Below are 15,792 nucleotides of genomic sequence, written 5' to 3' on the forward strand. Positions count from 1 at the left end.
GTAATTTATAGTCAGCTTTGTGTCAGTTGAATTTGGCAGGAATTTTGTACGTATACATCGTATAGCTCCTCACACATGAAAAATGTCACACACACACACACACACACACACACACACACACACACCTTCCTAGTTGAAAGCTGTTAAAATAAACTTTGGCTATTTTGTGCCTGACAGGAGGAACAACCAATATTAAGTGTGTGTGTGTGTGTGTGTGTGTGTGTGTGTGTGTGTGTGTGTGTGTGTAGTATAACATTAAAAATTCAAGTTTTACTGGGTGAAAAATGCAATCAGTGTTTTCATCTGCTCCTGTTTAGCTAGCAAGCTAGTTAGCTTTTCAGCTTACCTTAATAGTTGCTAATAATGTTTATTTCTCGGTTATTTATGCATTTCAGACACAGTTTTATCATATTTTTAATGACACTGTAAAAACATACGAAATCAAATGTAATCAAACCAAATGTAATTAAGCTTCTGTAAAATCTTTTATTCTGTAGCCTTAAGTATATATACTATAAATCAATATAAATGTTTAAGCTGGATTCATTGATTTGGATATTGTCTAGGGATGTTGAGAGTCATAAAGCATTAGGAATATTAGATTATGTTATAAAATCAATATGACGTGTATGTTTTAAGCTTACAGTGTTTTTGCTCCTTCTCATTTTAGGAATATTACTTACAGGTAGACACTGCATACCAAATGAATACTGTAGCAAATCAAATTGAAATATAACACAAGTTTTTCACTGTTTTGTAAATCATATTTCACTTCTGCAATCAATACTAGAAAACAACAGGGAATGTTTGACAGACACATGCAGAGTTAAAGTCTGGCATTACACTACTAATTACCTTTCTCACTACCTGTAGAAAATGTTCTCTGTTGTGTTTGTGTATAATGTAATGTCACATATTGTCAAGGTAGAAATTGCAATGTAAAAACTGTTAATAGCGAGTCTAAAAAAAAGTGCAAGAAGGTTTTAAAGGTATCTGTAGCGTGTATTTCGATTTTATTTGTTTTAATTATTATTATTATATATTATACTTTAAATGTCAGTCTCTTAAGGAAAAAATAAATACACGTTTCTACATTGGCATAATTATTTAAAGTAGTAAGAAACATATCAATCTGACATGTCTCATTTTGACTTCAATTAAAATGTAAATATTTGCTGGGAAATCTATCATCTCCTGTGTACTAGCTTAAATAATGTTAATATAAGGAATCTAAGTCTCAATCTAGATTTTAGCAAAGTTGTTTTGTGATTGTTTAAAATGCTAAAAACATTCAATTTCATTTTATTATCAGTTAGTGTAGGGTGATGCTGTGTGCTGAGAAACCAAGTGTGCTGTCTTTTCTCTATAATGTCAAGACAAGCTTGGTAAATAGCCAAATGAATTCTGCCCAGATTGTGCCCCTTTTTAGCTTTCATACTCTATGCACTGGCCTCCTGTTTAATCCTTATTGCTCTTGATTCTTGTTACCATGGTAGTTAAGGAATTCCACCTGTTTCTTATTACCCCTATAACATTTGCCTATAAATACCCTCTGTGTATTGTTTTTATTTTTTTATATTTAGCTATGCAGTTCTTTAATTACTATCTTATTTTTTTTTCTGTTTTCTTTTGTGGATTTATCCATTATAGATTATTTGTGTTTTGACCTTAATTCACAGGAATCTTCTAGAGGTTTCTTAACCCCTATTTTAACTCATTTTATGTACATCCTGCACGGATACTCCTCCACCTGCATTTCAGAGTTATATTAGGCGGATCACAAACATGTGCAAATCCTTGTCATGCATTTTACTGCTGATTTAATGGCAAAGTTGTCTTTAATGGTGTATTCTAGCTCTGTGTGGGAAGGAATTAGGCAGAGCTTGAGAATCTATTTAAACTAGCAGCAAACAAAACACGTTTGTCAAAGGGACAGACATCAGTCGAGTCATTAGTCCTGTGAATTTGTGCTTAATGTGCCATGACTAAGCCTTGATGCAGTCTCTTCACTGACTGTTATGACTGCATTGAGTTCCTGCTGTTTAGGTATGAGGCACTTCACTCACTCACTTTTGCTTACTCTTTTCAAGCAGCTTATCTGGAGAGGTGCGACCCCTCAAAAAATTAGCCACAAAGCCCTCAGCCATGACAACTTTCTCAAGTAGAGACATTAATGGAACAGATTTAACACAATGTACTCTGCTCTGAAGCAGCCTTCTTGTATAAATAGTGGATAAAAGTCTTCTTACAGAAAAGCCCCCCATAGTAACAATTATACATTAAAAAACAACTATTTTTGGAAATTATATACTTATTTTTAGATGTGTGCATCCGTCATACAAATTGGTATGAACTATTTTGTTGCAACGACAACCATAATGCGTTAGAAAAAATATATTAATATAAACTTTGTGCTTTGCATTGCAGAAAGGATTTCAGAATTTAGCAGCGCTGAAAAAAAGAGAGGACAAAAATCATCTAGTCTTTATTAGGTCTTAGGTAAGTACAACCTCAGATAAACAACATGACATATTGCGTCATTATTTATTTTACGAAAATAAAGCTTACATTGAAACAATGTGTAAAAAACTAAGTACATCCTTACAGCTTTTATAAGAATTCAGAGAATTAAAAGTCTAAGAAGCAGCCAAATGCTGCTAATCAAATGCCCATGATTCATTGATTATTAGCAAGTGTGACCACCTTTTAAATAGATGAAGTTGTAAGTCTGGAGCATTCAGATGTGTTAAAGAAATGCAAAGGAAGAAAGACTTCAGCAGTGATCTTAGAGAAGCAATTATTGCTGCCTATCAATCTTGGAAGGGTTATAAGACCATTTTCAAACAATTTAAATTCCATTATTCTACAGTGAGGGACATTATTCACACGTGGATACCATTCAAGTCAGTTGCCAATCTTCCCAGAATTGGACATCCCACAAAAAACACCCCAAGGTCAAATCTAACAATGCTCAGAGAAATTGCAAAAAAATAATAAATAAATAAATAATGTAAATTTCAAAACTACATGCTTCAGTTAGTATGTTAAATGTTAATGTTCATGACTTTTTTTATTAAAAGGGCATGGCAGCACAACTTAGGTTTATAAGACACTTGGAACAATGTTCTTTGAACAGATAAGACCAAAGTGAAGATGTTTTGCCATAATGTACAGACCAGGTTTGGAAAAAAAAACTAAAACATATCAGTGCAAACACCTCGTAAAAACTGTCAAGCACTGTGATGAAGGAGTGATTTGGCCTTGAATTGCAGCCACAGGACCTGGACAACTTGCACTCAAGTGAGTTGGTTATGTATACCTCTGTATACCAAAGTATTTTAGAGTTCAATATGAGGCCATCTTTCTTACAGTTAAAAATTGGGTCATGCAACACGATAATGATCACAAGCACTTCAGCAATCTACAACAGAGTGGCTGAAAAAGAACAGAATCGAGGTGGTTTAATGGCCCAGTCAAAGTGCAAACCTCAACCTGACTGAAATGCTTTGGCAGGACCTTAAAAGAGCTGTGTATAACCAAATTTCCACAAACCTTATGTTCTAAAGCATAAAAATTCCACCACAATTATGTGAGAGGCTCTTTAGAGTCTCTTAAATTAAATAACAACTTCTGTTAAAAAATAACTAATATTATTGTGTTTAAACACTGTTAAGATCACACAAAATGCAGATATTGGTCATTTGGATTATTATGCAGATATTATTATTTTTTTAATTACATTTTTTGTATTTATTTTTTATTTTTGGCTAGGTGATCAAATAAACAACATCTGTGCTGTCCACACCGATTAGAGTTTATTCAAAAAAACGTTTTATTCCTTTATCACCATCCCGTCATTTGATATAGTATATTAGTTTAACAGGCTTAACATTTCAGACTACAATGATTGGTATGCAATTATGCTATTTTGTATGTGAAGGTTTTAAAAAAAAGTCAGTTTAATTTAACTTATTTCCTTTCCTACTTTAATAAAAGTAGACTTGAAAATTATGAAAATCTTTTCATTTCTAAAATATGGCAGTAAATGTATGTCTGTTTGCTTGGGGGCGGGGAGGGGGGGTGGTAAGAGGTGGAATGAGAGAGAACATGAGAGAAAGACCACAAATGTGGAGAAAGACAAAAAGTAAATAGTAAATAGTCTGATTAAAAGCCTGCTTTTTTTAATCCTGTTACATTGCATATAAAGTCTCTGTTTGCATGTTTTTTGAGAAACTAATCTGCCTTTTTGGAGGAGTAGTAATTTGAGGTTTATCAGTTCAAACCTCTCACATTTCTAACTTAAACTACCAGGTATGATTTCATATTACACACACACACACACACACACACACACACACACACACACAGACACACACACACACGACCTAACTGTTTTTCCTACAGTATTTGCACAGCATGATTTCTCATTGGAGACCGAGCTCTTCTAAAGTAAAACTGTAGAAACATTTTTGTCTCTATTTGTAAACAGGGCTATTAAGAAAATAATGTAAAAGATAAATATATAAATAATATTTTATAAATATTTTATAAATTAATGATTTTAAAGATTAAGTTCAATAAAATGCAATACTACAGGCAAGGTCATTGTAGTTAAAAAAAATACTATTTTGTTTACAAATAACTGACCTTAGTTCATAAACAGAAATTGTGATAGATTAAAGTGTATTGTTGTGGCACTTAAAACTTCGTCCTGTTGTTAGGACCAGTCCTAAGATCATAAATCATTGTTTATGTCTAGTCATAAATAGTACATTTTACTCTGTCTTGTCATAGTTTCTGCCTACAAAGACTCTAAATATGTTTGGGACAAGATCATAACATTTATTTATTTTTAGCAACATATAGTTTGTAATGTTCCTATTAGAGTAGAAAATGTATATAACAGTATACAATACAATATAATATAACAGTAATATAATATAGCACAATTACAGCTTTTAGAAACCAAAAACAAATGAGACAAAACAAATTTTAGTTTTTAATTTACCTGCTGTGTGCTTAAATCGGAGGAAAAGTGCTTTAATTTGCAAATCAATGAGCTGTGTTGTGTAATTTCTTTGAAAGCCTTTTGTATTATTTTCAAACTCTGTGTCATTTCATTTACTTCTCACATGCTCCCCACTCCCCACTGCAATGCTATAAATGAGGATTACATTTTCTTATTTGCTAGGAGAATAGCCTATGCCTCACACTATGGATGTCCTGTGTGAGCATTTGTCTAAAATGATAACCCGAAATTAGAGCTATTATATTAGTTAATTTAAGTTTGAAGTTATTACAACCTGCAAAACACCACAACTGAGCATCTGGTTAGTTTTTGATTCAGACTGTCTATACATATAGTTTGCTTCTGTTCTTCACTCTCAGGTAAGGTTGTTTAGTCCCAACAGTACTAAAGTGAACTCAGAATTTTTTCAAGTTTGCCAAATTGTTGAAAATGTATTCTCTATGTTTCCACATGGAAATGTGGAGTATTCATCTTCATCTTTTTCTTTCTTTTCTTCTTCTTTCTGCTGCTCCCATTAGGGGATGCCACAGAGGATCATATGTCTCCATACCCCCCTGTCCTCTACATCTGCCTTTTTCAAACCAACTACCTGCCTGTCTTCCCTCACCACATCCATAAACCTCCTTGGTCCCTCCTCTGCAAATGTCCAAACCATCTCAATTAGGCCTCCCTCACCTTGTCTTAAAAACGTCCTACATGTGCTGTCCCTCTAATAAACTCATTTCTAATCCCGTCCATCTTCTTCAATTCCAACGAAAACCTCAACATCTTCAGCTCTGCTTTTACTCAATGCCACTGTCTCTAAACCATACAACATTACAGGTCTCACCACAGTCCTATAAACTTTCCCTTTCACTCTTGCAGATACTCTTCTATCACAAATCACTCCTGCCACTCTTCTCCACCCACTCCACCCTGCCTGCACTCTTTTCTTCACTTCTCTTACACACTCTCCATTACTTTGCACTGTTGACCCCATGTACCTGAACTCATCCACCTTCACCACCTCTTCTCCCTGCAACTGCACTGTCAATCTGTCAGTCTGTCCATCACCACTGCAAATAGGAAAGGGCTCAGAGCCAATCCTTGATGCAGTCCAACCTCCACCTTAAACCAGTTTGTCTTTCCTACTGCACACTTCACTGCTGTCACACTTTTCTCCTACATGTCCTGCACCACCCTCACATACTTCTCTGCCACACCTGACATTTCTCATACAATACCACAACTCCTCTCTCTGCACCCTGTCGTATGCCTTCTCTAAATCCACAAACATACAATGCAACTCCTTCTGGCCTTCTCTATACTTCTCTATCAACATTCTCAAAGCAAATAATTAATCTGTGGTGCGTTTCCTCCGCATATAACCATACTCTTGCTCAAGGATGGTCACCTTTTTTCTCAGCCTGGCTTCCACTACTCTTTCCCACAACTTCATGGTGTGACTGATCAACTTAAGTCCCCTGTAGTTACTGCAGGTCTGCACATCTCCCTTATTCTTAAAGATCTGTACCAGCACACTCCTTCTCCATTCCTCAGCCATCCTCTCACTTTCCTAAATCTTGTTAAAGTGATCATAGTAATAGCATTTATTTATTTATTTATTTTTGAGCTGGAGAAATGAGATGTTTTAACAAAAGGAAAAAAAAACCCTATGTGTGTTACACAAAATCTTTGAAACTAGTTATTTATATCATTTGGATTTTTGCTCTCAACAGTATGCTTTGTCCCAGTTTCTGTTTTTTTTTTTATTATTATGTTTTTTATAAATACATACTTGGTGCTAGTTTGTTTAGCATTGGCATATTTCAGACCAAAAATAGAAGTTTTCCCAGTACATTTTTAGCAATAAAAAACACAGCCAAACCGTGTTGCATTTTTTGTTATGTTTAATTATGCACCATGTGAAACTAGAATCTTCTTCTTCTCCTTTCAGCTGCTCCAATTAGGGGTCGCCACAGCGGCTCATCCGTCTCCATACTACTCTGTCCTCTACAGCTGCCTCTTTTAAACCAACTACCTGCAACCTACCCTTTGCCCTTCCTCTTTTCCTCCTTTCTGGTGGATCCATCCTCAGCAATCTTCTACTAATACAGTATACCCCATGTCCCTCCTCTACACATGTCCAAACCATCTCACTCTAGCCTCTCTCACTTTGTCTCCAAAACGTCCTACATGCACTGTCCCTCTAATAAACTCATTTCTAATCCTGTCCATCGTCATCTCTCCCAATGAAAATCTCAACATCTTCAGCTCTGCTACCAGCTTTCAGCTTCACCTCCTGTCTTTTTCTCAATGCCACTGTCTCTAAACTATACAACATTGCAGGTCTCACCACAGTCCTTTAAACTTTTCCTTTTACTCTTGCAGATACCCTTCTATCACAAATCACTCCTGCTACTTTTCTCCAGCCACTCCACCCTGCCTGTCCTATTTTCTTCACTTCTCTAACACACTTTCTATTACTTTGCACTGTTGACTCCATGTACCAAAAGTCCTCCACCTTCTTCACCTCTTCTCCCTGCAACTGCATCACTCCACTGTCCTCCCTCACTCTGTCCTACTCCCACTGATTTTTATTATTTTCCCCTCTCTCCAGTGCGTACCTCTACCTCTCCAGGCTCTTTTCAACCTGCTCCCTACTTTCACTACAAATCAAAGCATCAATTCAGACTCTAGAAAATGGACAGGCAAAAAGGATAAAACAACACAGCCAACAATTACTTAATTTGCAACACAAAGAAACATGTCTTTATTACCCATCTTACTGCCTGAATATTATTAATGTACAGAATCTGACTAGACTTTACTAAACTAAGTTTAATAGATGCCTAAACAATATTTAAAACTAATAAACCACTTATTTAATAATTCCAAAAACCTCAACTGTTTTCCAATCCAAATTATATGAACATTATTCAATCTCTTTATTGGAAAGGAAAAAAATATTTTATTATTGTGTGCTTACATTTACCAGAAATAAACCTTTGGCAGATGTAATAAACTATACAATATGTTAACAGTTATCTGTAGCTGTTCAGAATGTTGCCTTGTTTATATTGAATTATTTGTAGTAGTTGCACTAAGGAAATGCAGATTGTGTAAAGTTAATTGCATTAATTAGGCCTGTGTAGGTGGCAATTCAAATTGTAAATGTTAAAATAGAAACACTGCTTAGATAAAAAAAAATGATGAAAAACGATGCATTAAGATGACACTTTAGCATTTAGCATTCTGATGAGTAAAGTAGCTGTTGACAGTCGGCGCAGTGAAACATTTGGATGTTGTTATTTTTACTTATTTTAATTTACTTTTGCATGACTAAATTGCCAATCTATGAAAATGCCTTTTCGTCCATACTAATGTACATAAAAAATAATTTATTATACAGTGTAGATATTGACTTCATTTTCTCAAATTGAATTTACTTACTTGATCATGCATTTGATTATATGCTTTATTACATAAAATGTATAAAAAAAAAAAAAGAAATTGTCACTAAATATACACATGCTGGGAGAGAATTCGAAAAGTTTTATGCTAGACTTAAACTCTATGCTCAATGAGCAAATCCCTCTTAAAGCCTGTAGGTTGAAAAAGCTCAGCTGTAATCTGCACAGTGCCAGAAGTCAACCAGCGTTCAGTTCCTCCCACGTTAGATAATGGAGCAACACCTTTAAAAGCACATGAGTTTTTAAAGTTGGTGTTTTAAGTGACAAACCAGTAAGTAGTAGGTTGTAACAAACCTCACAGCTGCTTGAAATCACAATTTTCCGCACATACGTTTACACCTCAGCAAACACAAATACAATAATATAAATGAAAACCATTTCGAGGCTTCTTGCAGAATTCACATGAGAAAATCCTCCTGTAAGTTTACAAGCAGGCACTCCTCCTCCATAACGTGGCTGCTCTTATAATCTCCCATGATGCCATGGACTGTTTGGAGCAGCTGTGTTAAGATACGCTCAAAAGACAGACTTAGGTAATTTTTTTATAATTACAGTGTCAGGGTGACTGGTCAAATGCTCTCTGCCACCAGTGCTTACAGACATATAGCTACAAAATTGCCACAATGATTCTTCCTTTACTCTTATTCTTTAACTGTCCTTCACACTCACTTTCTTTTACTCTTTCACACAAGGCTTGGTTAAGGTGAAAGAGCAAAGATTGATGTAATATATGCTTGAGATAACCTTTCAGATAAAGGTTTGAGCTACTTTATGTGATTTCATTAATGATAAGGGCTAATGAAATGCTTTTGCATTTGTCGCAGCCTAACATCAGAATCAGCAATGAAGCATTGAAATGGATTGTGCATAGATGTCAGAAGGGCATTCTCATTCATTCTTTTATCACACTAGATACAAGTGTTTGTAGTTCATTTCTCCTGCATGTGTAATGTTGCACAGTGAATTTCAGAATATTGTTGATTGGATTTTTTATTAGCATGGTTTAAAATGAAGAGCCAACACAGGCAGGTCCTAATGGAGCAGCCACAGGGTGGGTTAAGACAATCAATTTTCTAAAGACTGCCAATTTACCTTCTGATCCAACCAGTCATTCAGATGCAACACCCATACTGCTTTTGAACTTGAAAGCCTATGAAAGCCTTTATTAGATGATTTACACATGCCACAGACCCAAATATTAAGCACCCAAGCCACCGAGTAACTTATTTATACAGCTTAAGAGGAAAACTGAGAGCCCAGTAGAAAGATCAGACCCACATCTGCCCTTCAGCAGTAGAGGACGTGGATGGACTCTGACAGTGAAGGAATGGGGCTGTATATTTTGGGGATGAATATAAATAGAGTCCGTCAGCCATGCTGTGCTAATGAGAAAAGAGAGCAACCAGCAGACAGGCAAAATTAATTATGTGCTGACATTTATGGATAATAACCTTATGGTAGATATCAGTGTTTATGAATATATATGGTATATGATCAGAGAAGCAGAAATGTGCCAGATCATAGATATATACACACGTTTTTATCTCTGCCATAAACTGACATCAGTGTGTCAGAGCTTTAATAATTAATCAGCAGTTTTTTTTTACTGATAAATACCTTGCCCTTTTACAATTTCAAAGTTTGTTTTTGGCTCTTAACAGGATATTTCTCTAGAGGAAAAATTATAGCAATATTAAATGCATTCTGACACTGGTTTAGGTTGACTAGATTGTTAGAAATATGTTTTTATGATTTTCAGTATTTCATTATAAGCTAGTCCACACACATGCATGATGACTGCTTCACAGAAATATAAGAAAATCTAATTATTATTATTCTGCCTTCAACTATCAGACCATTTTTTGCTGAATTGAGTGTCCTTCTGTCACACCAATGACCTTATTGCAGAGGTAGCTGTTGTGCAGGAGCTGGGTGGATGTGCTCCACTGCTGATGGATGCCTACCTTTTGCACGAGCCATACTGCTCCGGTTATTCAGAGGTCGTCCTTCTTTCTCGGGTGTCTCAGGGTGCTGCTATCAGGAATACAACAGCTCATTAATGGCTGCCTATTTTTAATTAAGGATTCTGCATATGTTAATTATATCTGATTGCAGCTATGTCATGCAGTCACACACTAACTGATGTTGTGGGAAATGAGCAATAATGTAGGCTGTCTGAGCTGCGATCATGTTCTGATTAAGAAACACATGTTGTCTTCATCTGAAGGCCAGATGTAAAGTGTTTATATGTCTGCGTAATTGTACTGTCAATAGCTTCAAATGAGTTTTTGATACATGATAGACACAGTCTAAATATGGCTGGGTTGTTTTTTAACCACAAAGCTGGGTATCTAGAAAAAAGAGCACATGCTGAATTAATTTAGACCAACAGTATGTGTTCTTTGTGTTACCTACAAAGCTGGGTTTTAATTTAACTCACATTTACTAAAATAAAAGGATGATTTGTTGATGCTTTAATTATAAAATAAAAATAAATTCTTGAAATTAAAAAAGTGTAAATGTAATTTAAATTACATTATTATAAAATAACTTTAGTAAAAATTATGTTTATCTAAGTGTACAGCATATAGGTAATTATTTTGTTATTAGTTTAATCTATGTAACATAATTTTATAATGGGGTATTTGGCTATTTAAATTAAATCTATGTTGATTATTATGTAGATTGATAAGCATTAATACACTGTTCATTCAATTTGCAATTAACCATTGATTCCATCGATAATACAATTAAATATTAGTTTCTTGTATTATTAATATGGTGTTACAATTTTAAGTATTATTAGTGGCAACAATACAATAAATATAATATTGTTTGTTTTGTTTGTATTGGCATATTTAAAAAAGAAAAATCTATATAAAGTTATTGCTAGCTGGTAAAATTATAATTTGTGTTTTGGTGTCCCCAAACAAATTTCTTGGTAGATACAAGATTTTATTTGATTGATTTTCTTCTCTGTCACAGGATGGCATTGAGGTAAAAATGGACTTGTTGGAAAACTGAGGCTTCAATACTGAAGAAATATCAGTAGTTTTTACAGGGTTATAGTGACCTAGCCGCTGGGTATCTATATCTGGTTGTGGTGAAAGAAGGTGAGAGAAGTAGGGATATCAGCATTGTGTCCATTTTCATTTAGATTGACCTGGTTACACACCCTGCAGCTGAGTTGCACAAAAACCCATCCAGATTTGTAAAAATTACCCCAAAACAAATAGAGTAAAACTGTACATTTTGAGTACAAAAAAAAAAAAACATTTTTTTCATCCAGTGTCATGTGTAGTCACATATTGAAAAACACCGCATTTGTATATGTGCCATGAATTAAATTGTATATGCAACTTATAAGATTGCATATAAAGTCTGCCTCTAGCAGTAATGATGGCCTACCGGCCAGGCTGGTTTCAATAGTTTAAAATGTTTCCTGCTGTTTCATGTTGCTGGGATGGTCCCTCATACTCTGGGCACTCGATGAGGCAGCACTCTCCTGAGCCTAGTAATTGCTTGGCTGACTCTGTCATTTTCACTTTCCATGGTACGCAGTAGATAAATCAAATAAATGAGGCCTTTGCCGAGGTTAGATATGTTTCACACTGCAGAGTTCAGCCTTTTCCTATTGTCTGAGATTTCTAACAAACACACTACCATTGATCTTCGCCCAGAACATCGATAATAGTGGAGGAGTAAAGGAACAAGTTGTGCTTGATCTGTGAAGGGTGCAGTGAGGAAAAAAATCCCTTCTTTTCTTTTAACTGTATGCGAGGCTCCTTGTGTATAATTTTGCAGCTTAAAAAAAAAATACAGTTGAAATTCTGTATTTAATTATTAAATATTGATTCATATTGAGTATTAAATATGACAGAGAAAATATTTTGTCATTACTATTCTGTTGTGACCACATTACTACAATCCTGGTCGATTTCACTTGCAAACATTAAGATATTGTTGTCATTTTACAAATAGTACTGAGACTTTTTTTTTATATAATATTTTCAGTAAACATCAAGATTATTTTGAATGATGAAGTATTTAATTGCAGAGCCTGAGGAAGGTGATTTCCATGCTGCTGAGAGCTTTACCCTCAGACCGCACCTCTCTGAGCCATAATCCTCCTAGGCACCTCTCCACAGCACTAATCGCTGGTGAGATATGCTATCCTTCCCTGATACTCTGTCCTCAATTCTGCCAGAGAGACACTATGATTACAGGTTCATTATATGCTTGCTCCATTCCTTCTCCCAGCAGTAAGAATCCAAGGGCTATCTCATCCATATACAGTAGTTGATTGAAATCACTTCACTCATGCAAGGACTGAGCTGAGAAATAGGATGCACAGTGAGGACTGTGATTCTGAGCATGTTTGCATACTGTATATATGAAGCTGTGAACATGTCAACTTTGATTCCATGAGTTATGCCTCTGTATGATATAAAGTCTGTTTCAGATTACAGGCTTGAGCACTGGTTTGAGAATTGCCTCAAGCTTCAACACAGTAGTGGCTATAGTGTCTCACTGATATGGGATGCCAGTGAAGTGTTGAATCTTCAAAGCCTTGACATTTAGCATATCTTGAACTAGAAGGCTCAGAGAAGCTTTTATTCTCTTGCATGTATGACTGATTCAAAACATGACCTTGCAACTGTTTTTTAAGCATGAGTAATAATTAGATTGATGCCTTTATAAAGGCATCATAAAATGTTCTCAACATTACACATCATGAAATGTTCTAAACAATAATATGATGCACTGTTAATTCTATTAAGTAAGAGCTTGTCTAGAAGCTTGTTTCATTAACGCAGATGTTAATTCTTGTTTTTGAACTTTCTTTAACATATTACCAGATTTAAGCATTTAAATAAAAACATTTATTGTATTAAAATTATTGTCCTGTTATGTATAAAAACTGTTATAATTGTAATAATTTGTTAAAATATTTGTTCAGGGTTTTTTTGTTAAAAAAAAAGAAGGATGGTTTAAGAACATAAAGATCATGCAATCATCCGTGAATAATCACTTGTGTCAAAATATATTGTTTGGCTAAATATTTTTTTTTAAATGTACATACATAATAAGTCTGTATTAAAAATAAATATTTGTCACTCATTTATTTGTCTGCAATAACTATTTTATCCTCGTCCAGATCATGATGGGTCTGACAGACCACTTAGCATGGAGGTGGAATTTCATATATATACTCTGGATTGCCAAAAACAAATATTAAAACTTACAAATCAAGTTGCTACATTATCAACACCAATTCATTTCTACACAAAATGTCAGTGAATGTGTACTGTAGGTGTGTCACTAATGTCAACACAATTTGCAAAGAAAGGCTGTAATTTGCAGTTCAGCTGACAGCTTCTACTCCATCAAAATGTTACTTTGTCCAGTATACTTTTGTGTTTCGGCCAAGGGGAAAATTGTGAGCATTAGATTTTTTTTTTGGTAAAAGATGTCTTCAGTCTTCCTGACAAGCATTGCCGTTCCAAACAGCCTGTAATTTTAAAGAGTGAAAAAGTAGAGAAAATCGCACAGCATATTGAATAATTGTAGAGCCATTACGCTTTTGAGAAACCGACCCCTGTCAACTCGTCATTGCCTTTTGTCTTCTAATAGTATGGTGGAAATCTTTAAAGGAGGACAGTGTGTCCCTCTTGGGCAGGCAGAACAGAGCAAGGTGGCCAATGACAAATGAAAGGTGCTTGGTCACTTATGATCCTGTCAGAAATGATCACTGTTATTCCACTGAACTCTAGCTAAACAGTCCTCCCTGTCTTTCAGTTGCCCCTGACTGTAAACCCAGTCCCTTCTACCTGTTGTGAAGAAAAAGAGTCCATCACGAGAAGCTGAGAAAAAAGTAGGTGAATCCATCTAAGCTCTTCACAGAATTTTCTACTATAAAATAAATCAATATAATAGATGTGGCCTTATATTACACCAAAGATTTTTAAGCTTTTAGTCTTTTAAGACTTTTAAGGCCTGATGATCATATTGAGAGTCTTTCAATTGCAATTTCAACAGAGTAAGTGCAAAATTAGGAGTCATTTTACAAAATGCAGAAGATTGTAGTATTTTGTATTTTGCAGAGTGGTTTTAAATCTGAAGCTTTTCTTACTGTTAAGTACGTTTTCTTTCCTAGAATTTCTTTTAGCAAATTCATCTGCGATAATGCAATTTTCTGATGAAAATTATAAAAAGCTTTAATATTTTTTTACTTTACCCTATAGCATAGTAAAAGTAAATATAGTCCAAACACTGTCTCACAAGTTACAGAGTCAGCAGAACAGGAATTGAGATCTCTTTAATCCCATCATGATCATGACAACCTAAATAGAGTTCTACAAATAATACATGTACATATAGGTTTGTTTCCACATATCACTATAGGCCTTAGGGAGATTCATTGATGAATTTCCTGCATTTAAAAATCATTCCAAACTAGAAGCAGAAACCACACATCTTATGTATCGCAGCAAGGAATTTAAAACCAACCATGCAATAAATCTATTGTAGAACTTGCTATAGTGCAGATATTTTAGACAGATTGTAAAAAAAAAAAAAAAATGGTAGCCCAGCCTGCTTTTAATATCTGGTTAGGTAAAGTAAGGTTTATTTAAAACATTTATTAATATTGCTGTGTAATCTATGTAAAGAGTTTGTCATTAAAGAAAGATCAAGCTGAAATAATATCTGCATACTTCAGGGTTGAAATTAAATTGTCTAGTGGAAATTGTTTTTTATACTTATTATTTTTATTATAATTAATAATAGTAGTAAAAGTAGTCATTTTTTACTACTATTACCTTTGATATTTCCCACCAAACACTAACAAATAAACTCTGTAATAAACTCTGTACGTACCTCGGTTTATAAGTTATGGTTCGGTTTAATTTCTGTATGATTAGTTAGAAGAAATGCAAAACATGAAATTGCTTATGTTTTTTTTTTTTTATTAATGCAGTTTATTATTATTATTATTATTTTATTATTATTATCATATATATATATATATATATATATATATATATATATATATATATATATATATATATATATATATATATATATATATACATTTTTACCGTGTTACCGCAAAGAGCCACATCATACACATGGGCACACATGAACATCACCCATCCCTTCCTCTTACACACACACACACACACACACACACACACACACACCTCTGCTCAGCCAGATTTATTGTAAATGTCACACACCAACATAATGACAGAAATTGACTCCTACAGTTCTAAGACCACAGGACAGTCATTTTCAACAATGAACATTGTG

The 15,792-nt window shown here is 34.5% G+C and overlaps 1 long non-coding RNA gene across 1 annotated transcript; it reads left to right on the plus strand.

The window, feature by feature from the left end:
• The first annotated feature begins 1,885 nt into the window (after positions 1–1,885).
• LOC124383178 lies at positions 1,886–14,342 on the plus strand. Its single transcript, XR_006925232.1, has 3 exons — positions 1,886–2,046; positions 2,428–2,499; positions 14,281–14,342. It is a non-coding gene; the product is annotated as an uncharacterized LOC124383178 (long non-coding RNA).
• The last annotated feature ends 1,450 nt before the right edge of the window (positions 14,343–15,792 follow it).

The sequence above is a fragment of the Silurus meridionalis genome, chromosome 3 (assembly GCF_014805685.1).
Source record: "Silurus meridionalis isolate SWU-2019-XX chromosome 3, ASM1480568v1, whole genome shotgun sequence".
Taxonomy (NCBI): domain Eukaryota; kingdom Metazoa; phylum Chordata; class Actinopteri; order Siluriformes; family Siluridae; genus Silurus; species Silurus meridionalis.